Source organism: Telmatherina bonti, assembly GCF_933228915.1.
Source record: "Telmatherina bonti genome assembly, chromosome: 21".
Taxonomy (NCBI): Eukaryota; Metazoa; Chordata; class Actinopteri; order Atheriniformes; family Telmatherinidae; genus Telmatherina; species Telmatherina bonti.
Window position 1 is genome coordinate 1,300,123 of NC_136630.1, and position 25,826 is coordinate 1,325,948.

At 45.1% G+C, this 25,826-nt stretch overlaps 1 pseudogene across 1 annotated transcript in view; it reads left to right on the forward strand.

Annotated features, from left to right (window-relative positions):
- Nucleotides 1–5,028: 5,028 nt before the first annotated feature.
- LOC306771818 (hepatic leukemia factor-like) overlaps nucleotides 5,029–25,826 on the forward strand; it is a 57,485-nt pseudogene continuing 36,687 nt past the window's right edge. The window contains exons 1-2 of the transcript in view: nucleotides 5,029–5,148; nucleotides 6,541–6,894. The product of the transcript in view is annotated as a hepatic leukemia factor-like (transcript). The remainder of the gene's footprint in view (nucleotides 5,149–6,540; nucleotides 6,895–25,826) is intronic.

Here is a 25,826-nt window from a genome sequence, read left to right on the forward strand (position 1 = left end):
AGACTCTGATGGGGGACAGACTCTGATCGGGGACAGACTCTCTGATGGGGGACAGACCCTCTGATGGGGGACAGACTCTCTGATGGGGGACAGACCCTCTGATTTGGGACAGACTCTCTGATGGAGGACAGACCCTCTGATTTGGGACAGACTCTCTGATGGGGACAGACCCTCTGATGGGGGACAAACTCTCTGATGGGGGACAGACCCTCTGATGTGGGACAGACTCTCTGATTGGGGACAGACCCTCTGATGGGGGACAGACCCTATAATGGGGGACAGACCCTCTGATGTGGGACAGACTATCTGATGGGGGACAGACCCTCTGATGGGGGACAGACTCTCTGATGGGGGACAGACCCTCTGATGGGGGAAAGACCCTCTGATGGGGACAGACCCTCTGATGGGGGACAGACCCTCTGATGGGGGACAGAGTCTCTGATGGGGACAGACTCTCTGATGGGGGACAGACCCTCTGATGGGGGACAGACCCTCTGATGGGGGACAGAGTCTCTGATGGGGACAGACTCTCTGATGGGGGACAGAGTCTCTGATGGGGACAGACTCTCTGATGGGGGACAGACCCTCTGATGGGGGACAGACTCTCTGATGGGGGACAGACCCTCTGATGGGGGACAGACCCTCTGATTTGGGACAGACTCTGATGGGGACAGACTCTCTGATGGGGGACAGACCCTCTGATGTGGGACAGACTATCTGATGGGGGACAGACCCTCTGATGGGGGACAGACCCTCTGATGGGGGACAGAGTCTCTGATGGGGACAGACTCTCTGATGGGGGACAGAGTCTCTGATGGGGACAGACTCTCTGATGGGGGACAGACCCTCTGATGGGGGACAGACTCTCTGATGGGGGACAGACTCTCTGATGGGGGACAGAGTCTCTGATGGGGGACAGACCCTCTGATGGGGGACAGACTCTCTGATGGGGGACAGACCCTCTGATTTGGGACAGACTCTGATGGGGACAGACTCTCTGATGGGGGACAGACTCTGATTTGGGACAGACTCTCCGATGGGGGAAAGACCCTCTGATGTGGGACAGACTCTCTGATGGGGACAGACCCTCTGATGGGGGACAGACTCTCTGATGGGGGACAGACCCTCTGATTTGGGACAGACTCTGATGGGGGACAGACTCTCTGATGGGGGACAGACCCTCTGATGTGGGACAGACTCTCTGATGGGGACAGACCCTCTGATGGGGACAGACTCTCTGATGGGGGACAGACCCTCTGATTTGGGACAGACTCTGATGGGGGACAGACTCTCTGATGGGGGACAGACCCTCTGATGGGGACAGACTCTCTGATGGGGGACAGACCCTCTGATGGGGGACAGACCCTCTGATGGGGGACAGAGTCTCTGATGGGGACAGACTCTCTGATGGGGGACAGAGTCTCTGATGGGGACAGACTCTCTGATGGGGGACAGACCCTCTGATGGGGGACAGACTCTCTGATGGGGGACAGACCCTCTGATGGGGGACAGACCCTCTGATTTGGGACAGACTCTGATGGGGACAGACTCTCTGATGGGGGACAGACCCTCTGATGTGGGACAGACTATCTGATGGGGGACAGACCCTCTGATGGGGGACAGACCCTCTGATGGGGGACAGAGTCTCTGATGGGGACAGACTCTCTGATGGGGGACAGAGTCTCTGATGGGGACAGACTCTCTGATGGGGGAAAGACCCTCTGATGGGGGACAGACTCTCTAATGGGGGACAGACTCTCTGATGGGGGACAGAGTCTCTGATGGGGGACAGACCCTCTGATGGGGGACAGACTCTCTGATGGGGGACAGACCCTCTGATTTGGGACAGACTCTGATGGGGACAGACTCTCTGATGGGGGACAGACTCTGATTTGGGACAGACTCTCCGATGGGGGAAAGACCCTCTGATGTGGGACAGACTCTCTGATGGGGACAGACCCTCTGATGGGGGACAGACTCTCTGATGGGGGACAGACCCTCTGATTTGGGACAGACTCTGATGGGGGACAGACTCTGTGATGGGGGACAGACCCTCTGATTTGGGACAGACTCTGATGGGGGACAGACTCTCTGATGGGGGACAGACTCTGATTTGGGACAGACTCTGATGGGGGGCAGACTCTCTGATGGGGGACAGACTCTGATTTGGGACAGACTCTCTGATGGGGGACAGACTCTCTGATGGGGGACAGACTCTGATTTGGGACAGACTCTCTGATGGGGGAAAGACCCTCTGATTTGGGACAGACTCTGATGGGGGACAGACTCTCTGATCGGGGACAGACCCTCTGATGGGGGACAGACTCTGATCGGGGACAGACTCTCTGATGGGGGACAGACCCTCTGATGGGGGACAGACTCTGATTTGGGACAGACTCTCTGATCGGGGACAGACCCTCTGATGGGGGACAGACTCTGATCGGGGACAGACTCTCTGATGGGGGACAGACCCTCTGATGGGGGACAGACTCTCTGATGGGGGACAGACCCTCTGATTTGGGACAGACTCTCTGATGGAGGACAGACCCTCTGATTTGGGACAGACTCTCTGATGGGGACAGACCCTCTGATGGGGGACAGACTCTCTGATGGGGGACAGACTCTCTGATGGGGGACAGACTCTCTGATGGGGGACATACCCTCTGATGGGGGACAGACTCTCTGATTTGGGACAGACTCTCTGATGGGGGACAGACCCTCTGATTTGGGACAGACTCTCTGATGGGGGACAGACCCTCTGATGGGGGACAGACTCTCTGATGGGGGACAGACTCTGATCGGGGACAGACTCTCTGATGGGGGACAGACCCTCTGATGGGGGACAGACTCTCTGATGGGGGACAGACTCTGATCGGGGACAGACTCTCTGATGGGGGACAGACCCTCTGATTTGGGACAGACTCTGATGGGGGACAGACCCTCTGATGGGGGACAGACCCTCTGATGGGGGACAGAGTCTCTGATGGGGACAGACTCTCTGATGGGGGACAGAGTCTCTGATGCGGACAGACTCTCTGATGGGGGACAGACCCTCTGATGGGGGACAGACTGTCTGATGGGGGACAGACCCTCTGATGGGGGACAGACCCTCTGATTTGGGACAGACTCTGATGGGGACAGACTCTCTGATTTGGGACAGACTCTGATGGGGACAGACTCTCTGATTTGGGACAGACTCTGATGGGGGACAGACTCTCTGATGGGGGACAGACTCTCTGATTTGGGACAGACTCTCTGATGGGGGACAGACCCTCTGATTTGGGACAGACTCTGATGGGGGACAGACCCTCTGATGGGGGACAGACCCTCTGATTTTGGACAGACTCTCTGATGGGGGACAGACCCTCTGATGGGGGACAGACCCTCTGATTTTGGACAGACTCTCTGATGGGGGACAGACCCTCTGATTTGGGACAGACTCTGATGGGGACAGACTCTTTGATTTGGGACAGACTCTGATGGGGGACAGACTCTCTGATGGGGGACAGACTCTCTGATGGGGGACAGACTCTCTGATGGGGACAGACTCTCTGATGGGGGACAGACTCTCTGATTTGGGACAGACTCTCTGATGGGGGACAGACTCTCTGATTTGGGACAGACTCTCTCATGGGGGACAGACTCTCTGATGGGGACTGACTCTCTGATGGGGGACAGACCCTCTGATTTGGGACAGACTCTGATGGGGACAGACTCTCTGATGGGGGACAGACTCTCTGATGGGGGACAGACTCTCTGATGGGGGACAGACCCTCTGATGGGGGACAGACCCTCTGATGGGGGACAGACCCTCTGATTTTGGACAGACTCTCTGATGGGGGACAGACCCTCTGATGGGGGACAGACCCTCTGATTTTGGACAGACTCTCTGATGGGGGACAGACCCTCTGATTTGGGACAGACTCTGATGGGGACAGACTCTTTGATTTGGGACAGACTCTGATGGGGGACAGACTCTCTGATGGGGGACAGACTCTCTGATGGGGGACAGACTCTCTGATGGGGACAGACTCTCTGATGGGGGACAGACTCTCTGATTTGGGACAGACTCTGATGGGGACAGACTCTCTGATTTGGGACAGACTCTCTCATGGGGGACAGACTCTCTGATGGGGACAGACTCTCTGATGGGGGACAGACCCTCTGATTTGGGACAGACTCTGATGGGGACAGACTCTCTGATGGGGGACAGACTCTCTGATGGGGGACAGACTCTCTGATGGGGACAGACTCTCTGATGGGGGACAGACTCTCTGATTTGGTACAGACTCTGATGGGGACAGACTCTCTGATTTGGGACAGACTCTGATGGGGACAGACTCTCTGATTTGGGACAGACTCTGATGGGGACAGACTCTCTGATGGGGACAGACCCTCTGATGGGGGACAGACTCTCTGATTTGGGACAGACTCTGATGGGGGACAGACCCTCTGATGGGGGACAGACTCTCTGATGCTGGACAGACTATCTGATGGGGACAGACTCTGATGGGGGACAGACTCTCTGATGGGGGACAGACTCTCTGATGGGGGACAGACTCTGATGGGGACAGACTCTCTGATGGGGGACAGACTCTCTGATCTGGGACAGACTCTCTGATGGGGGACAGACTCTCTGATTTGGGACAGACTCTCTGATGGGGGACAGACTCTGATGGGGGACAGAGTCTCTGATGGGGGACAGAGTCTCTGATCTGGGACAGACTCTCTGATGGGGGACAGACTCTGATGGGGGACAAATATGATAAATAAATTTTGATGTTTTTATTCTGAAACTTTCAGAATATTTTTTATCAACTTTCCGTTTTTCATCTTTAATTTAGCGTGAAAGGTGTGCGCGCGCGCCCGTGTGTGCTGGGGTGGAGATACGCGTGCCCAGCTTGCTGTTTGACGTCACATGGGATCTGGACCCGGTCTGTCCTCCTCCCCCTGCGCAGGCACGCGCTTTCCAGTAGACGTAGCGCGCGGAGCAGCCCGGCTCTCTGCTGGATCTGCGGAGGTTCCTCGATGCAGGCTGCCATGTTGGAGGACATGTCCCAGATCCACGTCCCGCTGAACCCGAGTTTCGTGCCCGCGGCCACGCACGAGTCCTCAGGGCGCTGCTGGAGAAGCCGCTGCGTCATGAAGGTAAAAGATCTGCTGAATGAGGGTTGGTGAGGAAGTTCTGAACTTTTCTTCCAGAGTTTGTTCCTGGATCTTCCACCGGGAGAAACGTCAGGAAAATTCCACCTTTTTATTGGGAATATTGGAGAAAAATTCTGCCTGATTTCTGACAACTGATCATCTGCGTGTTTCTGAAGCTTCTGGATGTCTTCAGAGTCCATTTTCTGTTCAACTAAAACTCTAAAATCCACATTTTTACTTCATATTAATGACAGAATAACTGCATTTGAATTAAACAATTAAACATTTACCTCAAATAGTTTATTGATCAATGATTTTTTTCCCCCATTTTTATCAATAGTTTTGGTTTAAAATAATTTTTATTTACCTGTTTGGAGACATAAAACATGTCAGCTTGACTCATGTTTGTTGTATCGGGATAGTAAAGTAAACACTTTATTTCCAGTTTAAATTTGCCAGAAGACCCTGATTCTTCACTCGCTGCTAAATATGACTTTTAAACTTTTCTCCAGCTTCCTTTAATCCTAACAAAAATCAGTTTTCAGTTCTATGAATGTACACATATATCTAGCTTCAGAGCGTGTTCTGTTTCTGATGCATCTTGAGATGAACTGATAATGTGACCCGAACGTCGTGTCCAGTGACAATGCAAAGTGTTGCCATGAAACTTTTGTGATGTATATGGGATAAATTTTGTGCCACCAGGAAAAAATCTGAATTCTTTATATTTGAATATGAATTGTTAAATCTGAATCTGAATATGCCTGTTTGAATAATTGCTTTAAGAATTTGAATGACTGTATTTGAAAATGAATCTTTTTCATGAGTACTGTTGTAAAATTGAAACTTTTCGTTGTTCAGTTTCAGTTCTCTCCTTTCAGATTCAGATCTGAAACTCAAACTTTTGTGCCACACATCCTGACATGAGACAAAACTCATCAAGTGCAGATGGCGTAACTTTATTTTGGAGACACATTGCCCTTTATGCCTTGGTATTAAAATAATAAGGTCTGTCATTGTGATTTTTTAGCTATAGCATAGCCTGCCCTGGGTGTTAATCAGTTTATATGTGAATGATCAGCGATGGATGGAGTTAAATCGGATATCCAAACCTCAGTCTGAGCAGTCACGTTGCATTTCATCTGATTTTTGGGCAATCAAAGTGAGACAGACATGACGGGTGGAATAATGTTAGATCATAATTTTTACTCAGCTCTGAAACTGATAAACACATGTGGATGTGTAGCTTCCAGACATCCAATTGCATTGAAATGATAACATGAACAACCTTGGAAACAATACCAGATTTGAGCGTTAAGACCTGTAATGTGAACGCAGCTAATTCACCCGTGTGTGAATATTCCTGAGTTTTTTTCCCTCCATGCTCTTCTGCAGCTTTCAGTAAGGAGCAGAAGGAGAAGAACCTGGAGGAGGAGCACAGAACCCCCCAGTCGGCCTTCCTGGGCCCCACGCTATGGGATAAAACCATCCCCTATGATGGAGACACATTCCAACTTGAGTACATGGACCTGGAGGAGTTCCTGTCTGAGAATGGCATCCCGTCCAGCCCTTCTCAGCACCACCACAACCAGCACCAACTGCACGGTCCTCCACGCCAGCCGCTCATCATCACCCCAGCACCGCACACGCCTGCCACCTCGGTCATGAATGTCGGTAGCCACACATCCAGTTCTGTTCGCACCAGCATCATCTCCCCAAACTGTCTACACAGCAGCCCAGCTGGAGCAGGTAACTCATCCAATCCTGATGCTTTTTATTCATTTATTACTTAAAATATCCCTCTGTTCCATACCTAGCTAACTAATTTTTCTCCTCATCTGATCTGTTGAGATCCATGGTGGTTTTTAAAAAACTTTTGTAAGTCAGTGAGATTTATTTATTTATCTGTCTTGAAAACAATCAGTTTCTTCAAGACAGCCTTAAGATTGTCCTGGTCAGTTTATAAAGTTGGCTTTCATCAGCAAAGCAGCGAAGCAAAATTATATGTGAACTGGGCCTAGATTGGAACCCTCGAGAAACACCAATGAAGACACAAACATCAGACAACATGGGCAGGTCATGCTCAAGCGACTATCACGCCTTAATTTTAACACCTACTTTATATTCTCATCATAAAGACAGAAAGCAGAGTTTCATCAGCATAGAGAAGATTAGCCAACCCTGGAGCAGAGAACGTGATGTTGCTGAGACTTTGTCCAACATCTTGGGGGAACCAGGCTACCTATTTCATCTCCACTTTCATGATACAGGAGTTAGTCATCGTTACGATGCAGAAACACAAATTATTAAAAACTGAGTTACTCAAAGCAGCTGACCAGATCATAAAGTTTGCGTTTAGATGTTTCTACCTGTTTGAGTCTCAATGTCTGTTTACCTGGTGTCTGGTGCAGGTTCCTGCACCTGATTCTTAAATATTTATTCAGACCTTTTACAAGCATTCATGTACTTAAACTTGCGAGTCTGCAGCTGCACCATGAATTTAAACCAGGAGTAGGCAACTCCGGTCCTCGAGTGCCACCGTCCTGCAAATGTTAGGAGTTTCTCTGCTCTAACACACCTGGCACACATCAGACCTAATTAGCAGACTTGTGCAGAGCTTGACATCAAACCCTGCACAAGTCTGCTAATTAGCCATTGATTTGGATCAGGTGTGTTGCAGCAAGGAAACTCCTAACCAATCCAATCCAGTTTATTTATAAAGCACCATTAAAAACAACAAAGTTGACCAAAGTGCTGTACAGAAGAAACAATAAAACATACATATTTACATCATAATGGGGCATCAGCACATTGTTAATAGTAAAACAACCCTTTAAATTAGTCAAACGCCAAAGAGAAAAAATGAGTCTTCAGACAACACTTAAAAACAAGAAGCGATTCAGCCTGTCTAATGTACAGGGGCAGCTTATTCCACAACTTGGGACCAATAACAGAAAAAGCTCGGTCACCTCTCAGTTTACGCTTCGTCTTAGGAACCACAAGCAGAAGTTGATCTGTGGACCTCAGAGAGCGTGTAGGGGAATACCTCACCAGCAGGTCTGACAGGTAGCGAGGGGCCAGACCGTTCAGGCATTTAAAAACAAATAAAAGAATTTTAAAATCAATTCTGTAACGGACAGGGAGCCAGTGAAGGGAAGACAAAACTGGTGAAACATGGTCAGACTTTCGAGATCCAGTTAAAAGACACGCTGCAGCGTTCTGCACCAGCTGCAGCCGTGCGAGAGAGGACTGACTGATCCCACAGTACAGGGCGTTACAATAGTCAAGCCGTGTAGTTACAAAAGCATGAATCAAAATTTCAAAATCATGTCTTGAGAGTGAGGACCTTATATTTGCAAGCTGTCTCAGGTGGAAAAAACTTGCTTTCACCACAGCACTAATTTGTTTGTCCAATTTAAGTTCCTGATCCATTTTCACACCAAGATTGCAGACAGTAGGCTTAACAAACTGTGAAAAGGATCCAAGGTTAACTGAGACAGCATCAGCAACACTGCTAGGTCCAAGAAGAAGAACCTCTGTTTTTTTATCATTAAAATGCAAAAAATTTATTGACATCCAAATTTTAATTTCATCACTGCACTTTAAGAGTTCAGTGGCACTGAAGCTTTCTTGACGTTTGAGGGGAATGTAAATTTGGCTATCATCAGCATAAAGATGAAAAGACACACCAAGCCTTCGGAGAATAGACCCCAGCGGCAACAGATACAATGAAAAAAGGAGCGGACCAAGGATTGATCCTTGTGGCACGCCACAATTCAAGGGGGCCGAGGATGAAGCAAAGTCACCCAATCTCACACAAAAACTCCTATCTGCTAAGTAGGAACGGAACCACTCCAAGGCAGCCCCGTGAATGCCCACTGTGTTCTCGAGTCGGCACAGTAGGATTTCATGATCCACTGTGTCGAACGCAGCGGTCAGATCTAACAAAACCAGTGCAACAGTATGACCAGAGTCAGTATACATCAAAATGTCATTAAAGACTTTAAGTAGAGCAGACTCTGTGCTGTGCAAATTTTTAAAACCAGACTGAAAAACTTCAGGGATCTCATGTGCATCCAGAAATGCCTTCAATTGACAAAATACAATTTTTTCCAGAATTTTGGACAGGAATGGAAGCTTAGAAATTGGACGAAAGTTTGAAGAATCATTGTTATCAAGGCCAGACTTTTTTTATTAATGGCTGAACAACAGCGTGCTTCAAGCATTTTGGCACCACTCCTTTTACCAAGCTTCCATTCACAAGATGTACAACAAAGGGTGCTATGGTTGGAAACACCTCTTTAAAGAGGCGCGGAGGAATGGAATCATCAGGTGAGCCCACAGGCTTCATTCCACTAACAACCTTCTCCAAAATAGAGAGAGTCACAGGCTCCAACTGAGAGAATAAGGCAGTGCATGTGACAGAGTCAGACAGACAGACAGATTGAGGGGAAATAAGAGCCCTTGTGGTTACAACCTTATTCACAAAAAAGTTCAAAAAGTTCTCACACACTTTATGTGAGGCTTCAAGGCTGTCAGATTGGGGGACATTAAGAGAAGCATTCACCAAATTAAAGAGAGCACATGGGTTGTGCCTGTTAGCAGTAACCATATCAGAAAAATATTTTGACTTGGCTAATTTTACACATTTCTGATATCTGTGCAGACTGGCCTTTAACATTTGAAAAGAAATTTGCAACTTATCCTTTTTCCACCTGCGCTCAGCTCTCCTGCATTCACGTCTCGCAGCGCGAGTGGACTCATTTAACCAAGGCTCAGATTTAGGCTTTGCCCGCCTAGCTTTTAGCGGAGCCACACTGTCCAAAATAGACACACAGAGCGAATCAAGACGAATTGCAAACTCATCAACGTCACAATCAGAGCTCAAAAAATCACTAGATAAAGTGGACTGGTTAAAGGCAGCGGAGAACTGAGCCACAGTGGACGAGTTAACGACACGACAGAGGCGCGCAGGAGCGCACGGTTTATCTGCGTTGCACAAGAAAGGCACATTAAATAAAATCGGCATATGATCTGAAAACACAGCATCACAAACTTCCAGGTCACATATTGAAAGGCCGTACGACAATACGATATCTAATGTGTGTCCGTGTTCCTGCGTAGGTCCGGAGACAGACTGCACAAGGTTAAAAGTCTCGATAAGGTCCAAAAAGTCTTTCGCCATAGGCTTATCAGTGTAGCACACATGAATATTAAAGTCACCAGCAATCAGTATGCGGTCATATTTGGGCAATATCTCTGCTAAGAAGCGTGAAAAATCACTGATAAAGTCTTTATTGTACTTGGGTGGCCTGTAAACAACAGCGTACAACACAGGAGGATCAGCGGCCAGAACAAACGCATTCATTTCAAAGCTCGACGCAGACAGATCACAAATGAACGGTGTGCATTTAAATTTGTTCTTAAAAACAGTCGCTACTCCCCCGCCACGACCTGACAATCTTGGCGTAGAAATATAGGAATAGTCGACAGGCAACAGTTCAGAGAAGGCATTTGACTCACCAACGCCGAGCCAAGTTTCAGTTACGCACAGGAAATCCAGCTCATGGCTCACAACAAAATCCTTAATGATAAATGTCTTGTTGGCCAGCGATCTGGCGTTTACCAGGGCTATCCTGGCTGGAGTCACGGTGCTAGCCTCCAAAGTAGCTCCACATGACAGCTGCTTTAGCGGCCGAAGATTCAGATGATTCACACATTCACAAGTGCTAAGATTGCCACAAACAATATCAAAGTGCGCATAGACAGACAGCGGGCCAAACACACTGGCGCCATCACCACTCTTTCCGTCCACTTTCCAACCCTAACATTTGCAGGACTGTGGCACTCGAGGACCAGAGTTGCCTACCCTTGATTTAAACAATTAAATTATTTGTTCAATAGATCTTCTCTAAGCAAAAGGTTAAAAAAAAAAAAAAAAAAAAGCAAAAATGGGTTAAAATCAATTTATTTGGTTCTAGATCCTTAAGAGAAACAAAAAGACTGGATCTGATGCGAGCTGTAGTCTGAAAGCTGCAGTCGGAATATGTCTGACGACGTTGTCGGCTGGGATGAACAGAGGGCAGGATTCATGCTGGATCAGGAGCAGGATCAGAGTCCGTCTTTGTTTAGAGTGTTTATGTTTGTCATGTGGCTGACCATCGGAGTGTTCAGGTAAAAGTCTGTTAATTACCAAAACATCCATCCATGTCACATTGATCTCCACCTCGTAGCATTTACACTTTTTAACCAAACCAGTTTCTCTCTCGAGCTGAAATAATCAAGTTAGTTTGTCTCATTAATTAGTTCAAATTTCATATTTGTATTTTATAAACCATTTTTAATCAGATCCAACTGCCCTGAAACATGCTGTGGTTCAACAACTCATTAAAAGAACACACTTGACTCAAATGTTTAGTCTGATGTTTGACTAATATCAAAGCTGCTGTTTCTGTCAAAGGTCTGAGAAAGTTGTTTATGACCAACTTCAATCTCACCTCGACTTAAACGAAACTGCAGAAAAATTTAAGTCCATCTTTAAAGTAGAGAAACTGCCCTTTTAAAAGTTTTTAAGGATTTGTTTGTAGCTGTTACTTCAGGTAAATTTGTAGTTCTTGTACCTTTAGACTTGGCAACTTTTGGCACGGCATTCACTCGCTTGGAGACATGTCAAATCAAAATCAAATCAAAAATACTTTATTTATCCCCGAGGGGAAATTCAAGGTTCAAGTCAGCTCGTCCAAGGTTAGACATACAGACATTTACATTTGACAAGTTTACGGAACGAACTGATACTTCGGCCCCGCAGCCAGTTTTACCGGCGCCATCTTATAATTCTATTTTTCTTTTATTCTATTCTACAGTTATTTAGCAGACACTTTTATCCAAAGCGACTTACACATGAGTGAGAACAACACAAGCAGGAAATCAGACAGTAGAGGACATGGTAGGAAGGTGCTGGTGGACTGATCCTTCTATGAAGTGCTACATCTTTTTTTTTTTTTTTGTTTACTCCCTTCCCACCCTATAATACCACCTATGTTATAATACAAAGAATTAATACCATAATGTTTGTTGCAAAGAACTGGTCTAAGTTCTCCAACTTTCCAACAAATACAGCTAAACTAAGTGTTGAAGTTCTCCTTGAAGAGCTGAGTCTTCAGCTGGGTCTTAAAAGTGGACAGGGACTCTGCAGAGCGGACAGAGTTTGGGAGATCATTCCACCATCGTGGAACAACAGAGGAAAAGAGTCTAGCTGGAGATTTAGTCCCACGTTGTGGTGGTAACACGAGGCGTCTTTCACTGGTGGAACGTAGCTGTGGAGAGGGAGTGTAAGTCTGGATTAGGGAGTGAAGGTAGACGGGAGACGTTTCAGTTATTGTTTTGTAAACCAGAAGCAAAGCTTTAAATGTGATGCGTGCTGCAACCGGAAGCCAGTGAAGAGCGATTAGCAGCGGAGTGACATGAGCCCGTTTGGGTTGGTTAAAAACCAGACATGCTGCTGGTTCTGGATCATCTGCAGAGGTTTAACCAGCATGCAGGCAGACCTGCCAGTAAGGAACTGCAGTAATCGATGTGTGAGATGACCAGAACCTGAACCAGAAGCTGAATCGTGTTCTGTCAGCTACGACTGATTCTCTTGATGTTGTAGAGAGCATATCGGCAGGTACGGGCAACCGAGGCAACATGGACCTTAAAGGTCAGCTGGTCATCCACCATGACACCCAGATTCCAGGCAGCAGACGTAGGAACAAGTGTGACAGAGTGGAGCTTCACACTTAATTGCGGATGTAAGGAAGGATTGGGTGGACAGACAATGAGCTCTGTCTTGGACAGATGGAGCTGAAGGTGGCGATCCTTCATCCATGCAGAGATATCAGCAAGGCAAGCTGATATTCTCAGTGAAACGTTGTGTCGTCTGGTGGGAAGGAGAGGAAAAGCTGAGTGTCATCTGCATAGCAGTGGTAGGAGAAGCCATGAGAGCTTCTAACTGCACCGAATGAGGAGGTGTATGGTGGAAAGAGAAGAGGGCCGAGCACCGATCCCTGAGGCTCCCCAGTTTTCATGTGATCTGGACACTTCTTCTCACCAGGATACTCTGAAGGATCTTCCTGAGAGGTAGGACGTGGACCAGGAGAGGACAGATCCAGAGATGCCGAGCTCAGAGAGTGGAGAGGAGAATCTGATGGTTGGCTGGGTCAGAAGCAGCAGACAGGTCCAGCAGGACCAGGACTGACCAGTGGATCTGGTCCAGCAGGACCAGGACTGAGGACTGACCAGTGGATCTGGTCCAGCAGGACCAGGACTGAGGACTGACCAGTGGATCTGGTCCAGCAGGACCAGGACTGAGGACTGACCAGTGGATCTGGTCCAGCAGGACCAGGACTGAGGACTGACCAGTGGATCTGGTCCAGCAGGACCAGGACTGAGGACTGACCAGTGGATCTGGTCCAGCAGGACCAGGACTGAGGACTGACCAGTGGATCTGGTCCAGCAGGACCAGGACTGAGGACTGACCAGTGGATCTGGTCCAGCAGGACTAGGACTGAGGACTGACCGGTGGATCTGGTCCAGCAGGACTGAGGACTGACCAGTGGATCTGGTCCAGCAGGACTGAGGACTGACCAGTGGATCTGGTCCAGCAGGACTGAGGACTGACCAGTGGATCTGGTCCAGCAGGACCAGGACTGAGGACTGACCAGTGGATCTGGTCCAGCCGGAGGGAATCGGTAACAGACAGGAGAGCAGTTCCAGTGGAATGGTCTTGCCTAAAGCCAGACTGATGTGGATCTAACAGGTTTTCATCATGGAGGAACTGTGAGACTTGGCTGAAGACTGAACGCTCTAGTAGTTTAGATAAGAACGGCACCAGTGGGACCAGCCAGTAGTTTCCAACCTGGACTGGGTTGAGTGTGGGTTTCTTCAGCAGCGGGGTGACCCGAGCTTGCTGGAAGACAGAGGGAAAGACAGCGGATTCCAGAGAGGAGATCATAATATGAGTTACTGCAGCTTGATTGTAGGAGAAATACTCTACAGGATGTCAGTAGGGACCAGATCAAGAGCACAGGTAGTGGGTTTAGAGTTTTGTAGAAGCTTTAGGACTTCATTCTCATTCAGAGTGCGGAAGGAGCAAAATGAAGCACCACTAGCTGGATGTGGTGGACTGAGCTGGTCAGGCTCAGAGAACTGATTCCTGATGGTAGCAACCTTTTCAGTAAAACAGGAAGCCAACATGTCTGCAGTCAGCGTGGCGGGAGGCTGAGCAGCTGCTGGAGAAAGAAGAGACAGTTAAATGCCATGAATAGCTGTCGTGCGTTAGGAGCATTGCGGATCTTGTTCTGATAGAAGTCTATCTTTGCAGCCTTTAGACTGGATGTGAAGACTGAGAGCTGAAGCCGGTACTCTGACAAGTCAGTTAGTTTATTGGATTTCTGTCTTTCTGCTGGCCTGAGACCTGCTCTGTGACGTCTTAGGACCTCAACGAGCCATGGACTGAGGAAAGATGACATGAGGAAGGATGGGTGGGTGTTGGAAAAAAAGAAGTATCTCTACACTTCACCTAAAGGAGGAAGTATAAAGATGCAACAAAAAAAAAAAACACCTCTAAACATAAACACAAGTTCAGACAATAGACAACACACAATATGGGAGGGGGGTGGGTGGGGTCTCCCAGACAGCCAGTGAGGTCGCAGCCAGCCAAGCAGCCCGCCCATCCAACTCGCCGTCCGTGAGTGGAGGGAGGGGCGAGGTCTGGAGAAGGCGGTGAAAGATAGGAGAGTGTGTCTGTAACAGTGTGTGTGAGTGTGTGTGTGTGTGTGTGTGAGTGTGTGTATGTGTGTGTTCAGTGAGTGAGTCTGTGAACTTTCCCCAGTTCATCTGTGCCACCTGATGTAAATGCTTCCTTGAGAGCTGAGTTCAGTTTAAGTTCCACAGGCCTGAGAAAGGGAGGGGGGGTTAGGAGGGGGGCTGAGCGTCAGACAGCATTACATTCCAGGAGACGTGATAACCAGCCTGCCCAAGGCCAGTCAGAGAGCGATTCAGATACCAGCTTTGTTTTGGGTCAAGCTAAGCTTCGTTTGGCTCAGCTTTGAATCCTAAGTGGTCTCTGTTGGACTCCGAAACAGCCGAATTGGGGGTCAGTTTCCACCAAAACCGAGCAACCGCTTCTCCAAGATGTTTCCTACTTACGGATGAGCTCCAGAACCACTATCAGCTCCAGTCGTGGTCCAGAGCTGTCACGCATGAGTTCGAGTGCTAGTTGTTCGGCGTAGTCCATCACAGATCTTCCAGAATTTGCGAGACACCAGGAAACAGCACATACCAACCCGCAGAAACCCAGTTATCATAAATCCAATTGTGTAGAAATCCTCCACAGAAAGAAGCAGCATGCACATGACCTTCATCATGTATCCAGCAGCATGCACTCTGTCTGGACCTGTGGGCTCCCATTCGCCCATTCTTTGGGGAAAAAAGATTTTATAAGTTGGATTGAGAGACCAGCTGACCAGATCCATGATTTAAATTCGGAAGGAAATGAAGCAAGAGGCTCAGATATATAGATGACAATACAAAGAAGCAGCAGGTCAGAGTGGGAACGGGAGGGAGAGAAAAAGCGTCCGTCCTCTCTGAGAGCAGGAAGAGAAGAGGTGAAGAGATGTGCAGGTATGAAAGGCACAGTACTAAAAAGCTTTCGGTCTTACTTGACCAACAGAAGCTTTTCTGTCAATGTAGGTCAGTGCTGTGTCTTCCCTCAATCATGGTGTTGCCGAGATATCCTTTTTGTCCTAATACAATTAAAAAGCTTAAAGTTTATTTCCACTGTTTTGTAGATATTCAGATTTATCTGCCTGTAACTGCCAGTGATAGCAGTTCTACAATGAAAACTCTGCAGGACTGACTGCATAATGTGTATTCATGGATTCAGTTCAATTCAGCTTTATTTGTATAGCACCACTTCACAAAATGTGTTATCACAGGGCACTTTACATACACATCATAGTTAATGTTACAAAGACCAAAAGTCATAGCACATATCTTCTGAATGAACTGAACAGTTTGACATTTGCATGGTTAAAGTGCGACAAAAGATATAGGAGGAGTAGCGTCTCAAACATTTTGCTGGAATGACTACTTTGTTTCATTTGAAGCATTTTAACAATTTAAAATTGAACTGTCATTTCTCCACAGTTTAATTTTTACAATATATAAACACTTCATATTAAGTGTTTAACTTTTCAAGATCAGCATTGCACAGACGTTATCTTACATGTGCAGACTGCCCATACTTTAACTGACAGTTTGCATCTAAAGCTGAAGCTTTTTGATGGACCAGTGCACAACACGCTGGGCGAAAAAACTGATGTACCACCATGCAGCACAATGTTTAATATGGGATTTGAACCCTTATATACCCACTTGCATACCATTATGTACCTGTTTACTGGTGCCCAAAATGGACCAGTCGTTGAGCTACATTTTCTGTTTTGTCCAATCACAGGAACCGATTTTAAAAATTGACAAAAACTTGAATAACTTGGAAATGTTTAAATGTTACAAAGACCAAAAGTCTTAAAACATATCTTCTGAATTGGCTGAAAAGTTTGATGCTTGAATGGTTGAAGTGAGGAAAAAGGTGTGGGAGGAATAGAATTTCAAACATTTTGCAGGAAAGATAAGTGTTTTATTTGAAGCATTTTAGGAACAAGTGTTAATGCGTTTGTGCCACTTTAGCCTATCAAATATTAAACTCTTTGGTACATTCATGAGAATAAAGCTATGACTTTTGTCATGGCAAACTTTTGTAGATTTTGAGCTATTTAGCATTTTGTAAAAATAAATTCAGACTATTGATTGGCTGAAAGCCCTTCAAACCAAATGTGGATTGGATACTGAAAAAATGCAACTCAGCTATAGGTCAGTTTTTGCATGAGCTGGAAATTGCTTCAACAGGTTTCAGAGCTCTGCACTATTACTGGTTTGGCAGAGTTTTAAAACAGGCCTGTACACATAGAGATGTCTCTCAATTTAAATCTGTCTTGTGCTTCTTAAAAAACAAGTTTTACATAAATTCATGGTGGAACTTTACTTTTATTGAACCTGTTTTCATTCACAATGTGTCAAGTTAGATGATTGCTCCCAGCCGTGTTCTTCAACCCGCAGTATCTGTTTATTATGACATAAATTAGCATAGTTAGTATAGGCTCAGAGTTTTTCCACAGTTTTTTTTTTTTTTCAAAAAAGGGGGCGTAACCTTGTAACATCAAGTCAAGTCAATCAAGAAATTCAACTCAGCAATTGGTCGATATTTTGCATAATGAGCTGAGGACTGCTTTATCAGGGTGCACCGCGACACAAGTATATAGTGGTGTACAAGGCCCAGGGGCTCATCCAACATGTACCATAGAGACTACAGGTTACAGTCTAAGAGGAGGCAACATATAACTAAGTAGTACAGTGCAAAGTGCACTATCATTGATGTGGAAAAAAGACAATGTTATAATATGAGAATACGGGTATTTTGAAAGACCATATAAGCAGATTTAAGTGATTGTTTACAATGATTTCAATGACCAAACACAAATTTTCACTGTGTCTTTAAATTTATAGTTAGAGTATATCTGAAACCTATTATCAAGTCAAACTTCTTTAGCTGGTTCAGAGGTCTTCACCAGTTCTCAGTGTCTGGAAAATTGTGGTCCTGACTCCCATTTCTTTTCTGAAAAAATATCAAGCCAGCTTAGTACCTCTTAATAGTACCTATTCATAGTACCTAAAAAAGAAAAGTGTTCCTATACATGGCCACTAGGTGGCAATCTAAGACCAGAAATCAAAAGAAACTCCGTGCTTTTCAGTCCATGGTTCTTTTCAGTTGACCAACAGCAGTTTAGTTCAAACTTTCCCTTTTTTTTGTTATTAGTGCAACCAACAAAGTCTGTTTGTTTGTTACCAACTAAATCAGCAAAGTTAGTATCAGATCAGGTTTTTTTTAATGTGAATGCCCACGGGGGGATTCACATTATTGAGATCCTGTTCGGCCATTTTATTATTATTCCGCCATTTTTTGCCGTGCAACTCGTCCTGCACCGTTCAAGTCACTTCAATCATTCACATCTTAAACTGTGCTGCTCCTTCAGGACATTTGTGCTATGATTTTTTTTTTAAATTTTAAATCTTTGTAGTTTTTGAGATATTTAGCATTTTGTAAAAAATAAATTCAGCCTTGTGATTGGATGAAAGTCCTTCCAACCAAATGCGGATTGCACCATGCAAAAATTCAGCACAGTGATTGGTTAACAGGGTTTCAGAGCTCTGCACCGGTTTGCAGTGTCCGGTTCATCAATTTCCAGTCCCCAGTGTCTTTCCTGCAAAATCTTTGAAACGCTACTCCTCCGACACCGTTTGTCTCACTTCAACCATTCAAGTATCAAACTCTTCAGCCCATTCAGTTTATATGTTCTACGACTTTTGGTCTTTGTAACATTTAAATTTTTTAAGTTATTCAAGTTTTTGTCAATGTATTGAAATCCGTTCCTGTGATTGGACGAAACAGAATTCAGCTCAGCGATTGGTCCATTTTGTGCACCGGGACACAGGTAAACATACAAGGTACTGGTTCAAATGCAGCATTTAACATATAGCTCTGTTGTCGTTTGTTGGCTGTTGGTTGTGTGATGGCGTGCAGTTCTGCAGGCTGCTCAATGTGAACTGTTGGTCTCAGCTGCACACTTCAAAGAGCAAAGAAGTTTATTTGCAAATGTCTCAGTTAAATATGGAGGATTTGTTCCAACGATGCTCCCTGCAACATTTCAACACTTTGATAACTCTTAAACAACTTAAAAAAATGTTTTTCACATTGAACAATAAAGTCTGTCACATCTTTACTGGAGTTTAGTTCAACCACGCACATGTTTCTGCAATCGCACTAATTACACCCTACTGGATGTGAAAAAAAGGTGTTCCCATCCCAATTTGAAAAATTTCAATGCTTTTTTCCGAAACACTCCTAGGAGTGCTAATGGTGTAGTGAGTAAAGTCAGTATGCTTCAAAACAGGAGATCATGGGTTCAAATCCAAATGAGGGCCAATTGGAAAAAATGCAAGTGAAGCATTTTTTTTTCAATTTCTTATACTTATGCAATTTTATTTCAATCTTTCAGCATAGTTCAATAAATGGACATTCACATTTGCTATTATTTCAATAATAGCTGGTTCTAGTTTTATTTTATTTTTTTTTCAAAAGGAGGGCATGTTATATCAAGTCAGCTCTGCACCTCTTAGTAGTACCTATTGATGGCACCTAAAATGAACATTTACCTCATTGGCACAAGATGACACTCTAAGACCAGGAAATAAAAGAAACTCTGCACTTTTAGCAATCCTACTGATTACACACTGGTGGAAGTTCTAAAAAGGCATTTTTAATGCCAGTAGCAAAACTCTTCAATGGTTCTGCTAGTACCTTGAACAGCCTCTTTTCAATAGAAATGTTTTACCTTTTTCCACACATGTATATCTGGGTAAAATAGTGGCCTAGTCGTTATGAGAGTCCACTGCGCATTGGGGGAGACGCGCTTGATCAGCGCTTGCAGCCATCCTCGCTTTCCAGCCATAGCTTGCACCCCATCTGTGCAGATCCCCACACAGTTCTCCCATTTCAGATTGGCTTCTTTCAGATAGGAGTCAATGATTTTAAACACTTCTTCTGCAGTGGCCCTGCCAGGAACTTTTTTGCAGAAAAGCAATTCTTCCTTCATCTCTTCTCCATCTACAAATCTAACATAAGTTATGAATAAGCAATCCTTGTTACTGTTACTGTTAGCTTCATCCATCTGCAGAGAAAAGCGGCTGTCACACACTTTATCATTAAGCTGCTCCTCTATGTCCTTTGACATGTCATATACACGCCTGCTGATTGTATTATTGGACAGAGAAACAGCCCCTAGTTTGCTGGCTGTTGTCTCATCAGTCATGGTCGAAACCATGTCCAGAGCACAAGGAAGTATTAATTCCTCCGCAATGGTTTGTGGTTTTTTACACTGTGCCACTCGATAGGCAACTTTTTAGGAGGTGAGTTGAGCATTTGCTGGAATGGATGCAGCTTTAGTTAAGAGACATAGTTGAGCATGGCAGTTAAAGAGTTTTTGTTGAAAAAACAACAAAACACAGTGGCACAGTGGTTAGCACTGTGGCCTCACAGCAAGAAGGTCACTGGTTCAATCCTTGGTGGGGAGGGGTTTGGTCAGTGGTCTTTCTGTGTGGAGTTGGCATGTTCTCCCTGTGTATGCGTGAGTTCTCTCCGGGTTCTCCGGCTTCCTTCCACCGTCCAAAGACATGCATGATAGGTTAATTGGTCACTCTAAATTGCCCATAGGAGTGAGCATGAGTGGTTGTTTGTCTCTGTGTGGCCCTGCAATGGACTGGCAAGCTGTCCAGGGTGTACCCTGCCTGTTGCCCAAAGCCAGCTGGGATAGGCTCCAGCTTCCCCGTGACCCTGAATTGGATTAAGCGGTTCAGAAAATGAATGAATGAATGTTGAAAAAAAGTCAACTGGTTTTTCTTTGTGCTCTGGATGTTGTGTCTCCAAGTGGCGCCTTAGCTTGTAAGGCTTCAAACTGTCACAAGCTAGCACTTTAAGACAGACACCTCATCACCTACCTTTGTGCAGGTAAAGCCAAAGGCAAGATATGCGTAATCATATTTTCGAGTCTTTGGCTTGAAAGTACAATGTTTTAGAAGCATATCTGATGATGCCTCATCTTCTACTTTGCATTTACGCGGGAGCCCTTTCAAAAACTGGTCCATTATGCTAGCAGCATAAAAACGTGATGAGTGTGAGGGTGTGACGAGGGGCAGCGGTGGGGGTGCATATTATGGTGTGTGTGTGTGTGGTGTGTGTCTGTGTATGTGTATGGGGGAGTATGTGGGGGGTAGAGGGGCGGGGGAGTGCGTGTAAGTGACGGGATAGATAGGGCTTCTGCACTCGAGTGTGGCCTGGCTTTTGCTCACCAGAAAACAGCATCCAGATAATAATGATAATAAATATATATTTTTTAAAAAGGATTAACTTTTTCTATTCATCCCGCGCCCCCCTTACAATGGCTCTGCACCCACCCTAGGGGGCTGGCCCGCCACTTTGGGAAACACTGTCCTAAGTGATGTTTACACGACTGGGTTTATGATTTGGTCTTTATGGTCATGTGGTAACGGACATGTTAATAGAGGCACTGGGTTAGACAGCAATTCCATTTGTGCCTATAACTCGCCCCTGCTCCTTTTCACATGTATATCTCCAATGTAAAATTGGGCAGGCCTACCTGTGGCGCCTCCAAAAATGATTTCTTTCATTCTCAGATTTGAATTATTCCAAATTAATGTTTCTATCAATTTGTCCAGAGCTTTGAACATTGACTTAGTTATAAAAATAGGGATCATTTGAAAAATGTAGAGGAATCTTGGTAATACTGTCATTTTAACTATATTTATATGCCATGCTAATGAAATCCGTGAGACTGCCCATCTTTTAAAGTCTTGTGATGTTTGTTCTCAGTGTGTCAAGATTATGAGTGCGTAATATTGCGTAACGAGTAATATTTATTCCTAAGTACTTAAATAAATTATTCTCTAATTTAAAATGGAAGCTGGGAAAATCATCATCAGTATTATTGACTAGAAAGAGTATAATTCAGTCTGTATCCTGACAGTTGGCCAAATGCCTCCAATACACAAAGCAATCAGGCACGATTCAGTCGGATTAGCTATACACAGGAGTAGATCGTCTGCATCCCCCTGATCCCATTGTCCATCCAAAGTGCTATTGCGAGTGGTTCAATTGTTGAATCGAACCGATAAGGAGATAGGTTACAAACTGGTCTACATCCCCTGCTCAGCCTAAAAAAACTGAAATTACATGATTTGTTCACACTGCGGCAACAGGGGAGTGGTACAGTATCTGAATCCATTTTTTAAACAAAGGGCCAAAGTCAAATTTCTGTAGGACTGCAAACAGGTATTGCCACTCAATGTGGTCGAACGCCTTTGCCTCGTCCTAAGAAATCATTACCTCAGACGCTTCTGTAGATTGTGGTATATAAAAGATTAAATGTTGTAGAAAGACTGTCTACCCAGAATAAAGCCTGTTTGGTCAGTTAATGATCTTTGGCAAAATAGTTTCAATACGGCTGGCCAGAATTTTTGTAAGAATTGCATAGTCACAGTTCAAAAGGATAACTGGTTAATATGATCTGCATTGTAATGGGTCTTTACCTTTCTTATATAGCCCTGATATTATGGCCTGTGTCATGGTGAGTGGTAACTACCTAAGATTAAAAACTTCTTGATAAAGCATTTCAAGTATTGGCGCCAGTTTATCTATGAAAGTCTTGTAAATCTCGATGGGGAAACTATCCGGCTCTGGTGCCTTGCTGCTCTGCATTGACCTAACAGCCTTTACTACTTCAGCTGTTGATATCTCCCTCTCAATTTTTTCTTTGTCTTCCAGAGCAATCCCTGGGATAGGCAGAGTATCAAGATATGCATTGAGATGGTCACTGTCATCAGCAGATTCAGATCTGTAAAGATAAATACAATAATGTCTGAACTGGTCATAAATGGCTTCGGAGTCTGTGGTCCTTTCATCTGTAATTTTGCAAATTTCTGGAATAGTATTAGCAGCTCTTGACTGCTTAAATTGGTGTGCAAGGAGTTTCCCTGCCCTTTCACCATGTTCATAGAAAGTCTGTTTTGATTTCAAGAATAGACGTTCTGTTTGTTTAATTGAAAGTTTCTCATACTCTGAATTAGCAGCAATTTTCTTTTCTAGAGTTCTGGCATTGGAGCCTCTGCGTACAGACGGTCTATCTGTATTATACTATCAGATAAGTCTGAAAGATGTCGCCGATAGCTTTTCCTCTGAAATGCTGTGTATGAGATGATTTGACCTCTGAGGTAAGCCTTTAAGCCTTCCCAAACAACACTGACCTGCATTCCTGGAGTTTGATTCAGTTCCATAAAAGTCAGTTAGTTCAGATACCATCTTTTGGAAGGACTCCTTAGATAAGAGTAGGGGATCAAGCCACCAGGTGCGTATAGGCCTTGGGCATTCAGGGAAACAAATATCCAGTTTTACTGGGCTATGACCTGAGATGACAATAGTTGTATTGGCACACCATAGCATGGGAAAGAAACTTACCGTCTAAAAGAAAAAAATCTATTCTTAAATATAACTGGTGTACTGGGTAAAACGAGAATTGTTTAACAGTTGAATGAGTCCATCTCCAAGGTTTAACAAGCCCATAAGACTCCATGAAGCCATGATTGACCGAGCCAGCTTTTGAATCCTACTATTCTGGATTGGATCTATCCAGCTGTGGGTGGAGCACACAGTTGAAATCTCCCAATACCAACTGATATTCCGAAAGATCCAGTAGGGCTTCTATAAAAGATGGGAAGAAATTGGGGTCATCCCAGTTTGGTCCATAAACATTAGCTAGGGCAATATTCTTGCCGTAAAATCTGCCCGTAACGATTACATACCTCCCCATATTATCAGCAATAGTCGACTATGGAGTGAAAGGAATTCCCCTCTTTATAAGAATGGCTGTGCCCTGTGTTCTGTTATCATTTTTGGAGCAAAATGTGTTCTATCCATGGTTTCTTAAGTTTTGTCTGTACAGTTGATTGAAGGTGCGTTTCCTCCAAATACATTACATCTGACTTTATTATTGGGTTACGCCTCCCCTTTATATTCCAACTTAAAATGAAGGTGACAGCTATTCTGGATGTCTCCGATTTCTGAGTACCTTATAAAAGTTTTGAAAAACTTGTTCCTGTCATACAACCAAAAACAAAAGAAGACAGACCCCCAAAAACCCATGCTGATATACAAATCCCCCAGAGATCGCATCCCTTACTGCCAGTATGCTGCGAAAACAAACCATACTACTGACCACTTAACAGGCCCCAACAGGGCGCACATTAGGAAATATATATTTTCACTCCAAAAGTACTACATTTCGACACCGTACTCCTCCATTGGGGGCACCATGCCTTCTGAGTATACAGTATAGGGATAGTAAGACTAAAAAACTTAAATTCCTGGTACAAGACCTGCCCCCCAAAATAATTAATTCATGCAAACACAAAACAAGACAAGCAGAGAACCTGGATTCTGCCCTTGTGATCCATAAGGTTATAAAAGCAATAATGATACTAATAATAGATAAGTAGGCAGGCCAAATTGTACACTTTTAGGTTACAGTCAATGGTTGGCAGCTCAAAAGCAAAGTGTAAAGTAAAATTTCACTCACAAATGACAACTTTACAATTTGTTTAAATTGTTCATAATAACTTTAATGAGTTGAAAACAAATCTGAATCTACGGCAAATGTTGTCTATAATAACACAGCAATACCTTCCAGTCCCTTATCGTGGATATCAAGGTATTCTTATCACCAACACATCCAAGCGCTCCTGCCTGGCTTCTTGAGCAATGTTCTATTGTTAAACCAAAACACCAGGATGGTTACATATCACCCTGCATGTCTGTGTCTTCAAGGTTGCAGAGTTTTCTTAATATAGTCCAATGGATCCATTAATCGCTTATCTTGACCAGCTGCTGAGGTAATGTGAAGGATTGCGGGGAATATAAGACCAAATTTGACTCCAATGCAGCCCCAGAGTAGATGTTTGGCTTCCGTGAATGCCGCTCGCCTCATAGCCACTTCGGTGGTGAAGTCCGGAAATATGCTTATTTTCTTACCCTCCAGTAATAAAGGAGCCGAACTGGTAGCTTTACTCAAAACACCCTCCCTTTCTTGATAGTAATGACATTTTTATCACCATAACACTCGGGGGTTCTCCATTCTTTGGCGGTGTCTGGAGGCTGCGGTGGGCTTGGTATAATGCCAGGGCATAGTTGAGGCCCAGTAGCTCCTTCAGCATGGTGGCAATGACATCTGTAGGCTTCCCGGTGTTCTCGAAACCTTCTTTGATCCCAACAATACAAGCATTGCGTCGGTGCTGGCGTCCTTCCAGGTCATCTAGCTTTTGGGTTAGCTTAGCGACGTCAGACTTTAGCTGGCTAATGCCGCTCTCCAATTGCACGGTCTTGTCGGAGTTTTCATTCAGGCCAAACTCCATATTTCAGGCGGGTCTCCTGTTTCGCCATGTCCTCTATTATTGAATCTATTTTTGCATTCAGCTCCTTAGTGCATAAGTCAATTCGTGCGAGTATCCTCAGCTCAGGATTAGGAATAGCCTCCATTGTGCCTGACACACCAGTGGGTTCTTCCGAGCCTGAGGCTTTTGCGGCCTGGTCTTTTCCCGATCTGCCATTGCTCATATCTGTGGTCCAAATGCTCTCAAAAGTGGTGAAATTGGAGTGTAGGCAATTAAAGTGTTATGTTAACTATAGTATACTGTGTTTATATGAAGAGGTCAAATTTATCAAAAACTTCGCCCTGTTGGGGAACCCTGCAAAAACACGTCTTCACATGTAAATGCTCACCAGCACCCTCCCAGGGATTCCATTCTTAAAAGGCTTAAAGTTTTCCACTGATCAAGGCAAAAATTGAAATGTGTCTGATGTGTTTGGGTCAAGTTTCCACCAGCAGTAGTCCAGATGCATCTTTCTGGTCCCAGTTGAGGTCTAGAATCCTGTTTTCTGTCTGTATTTTCAATTCAAT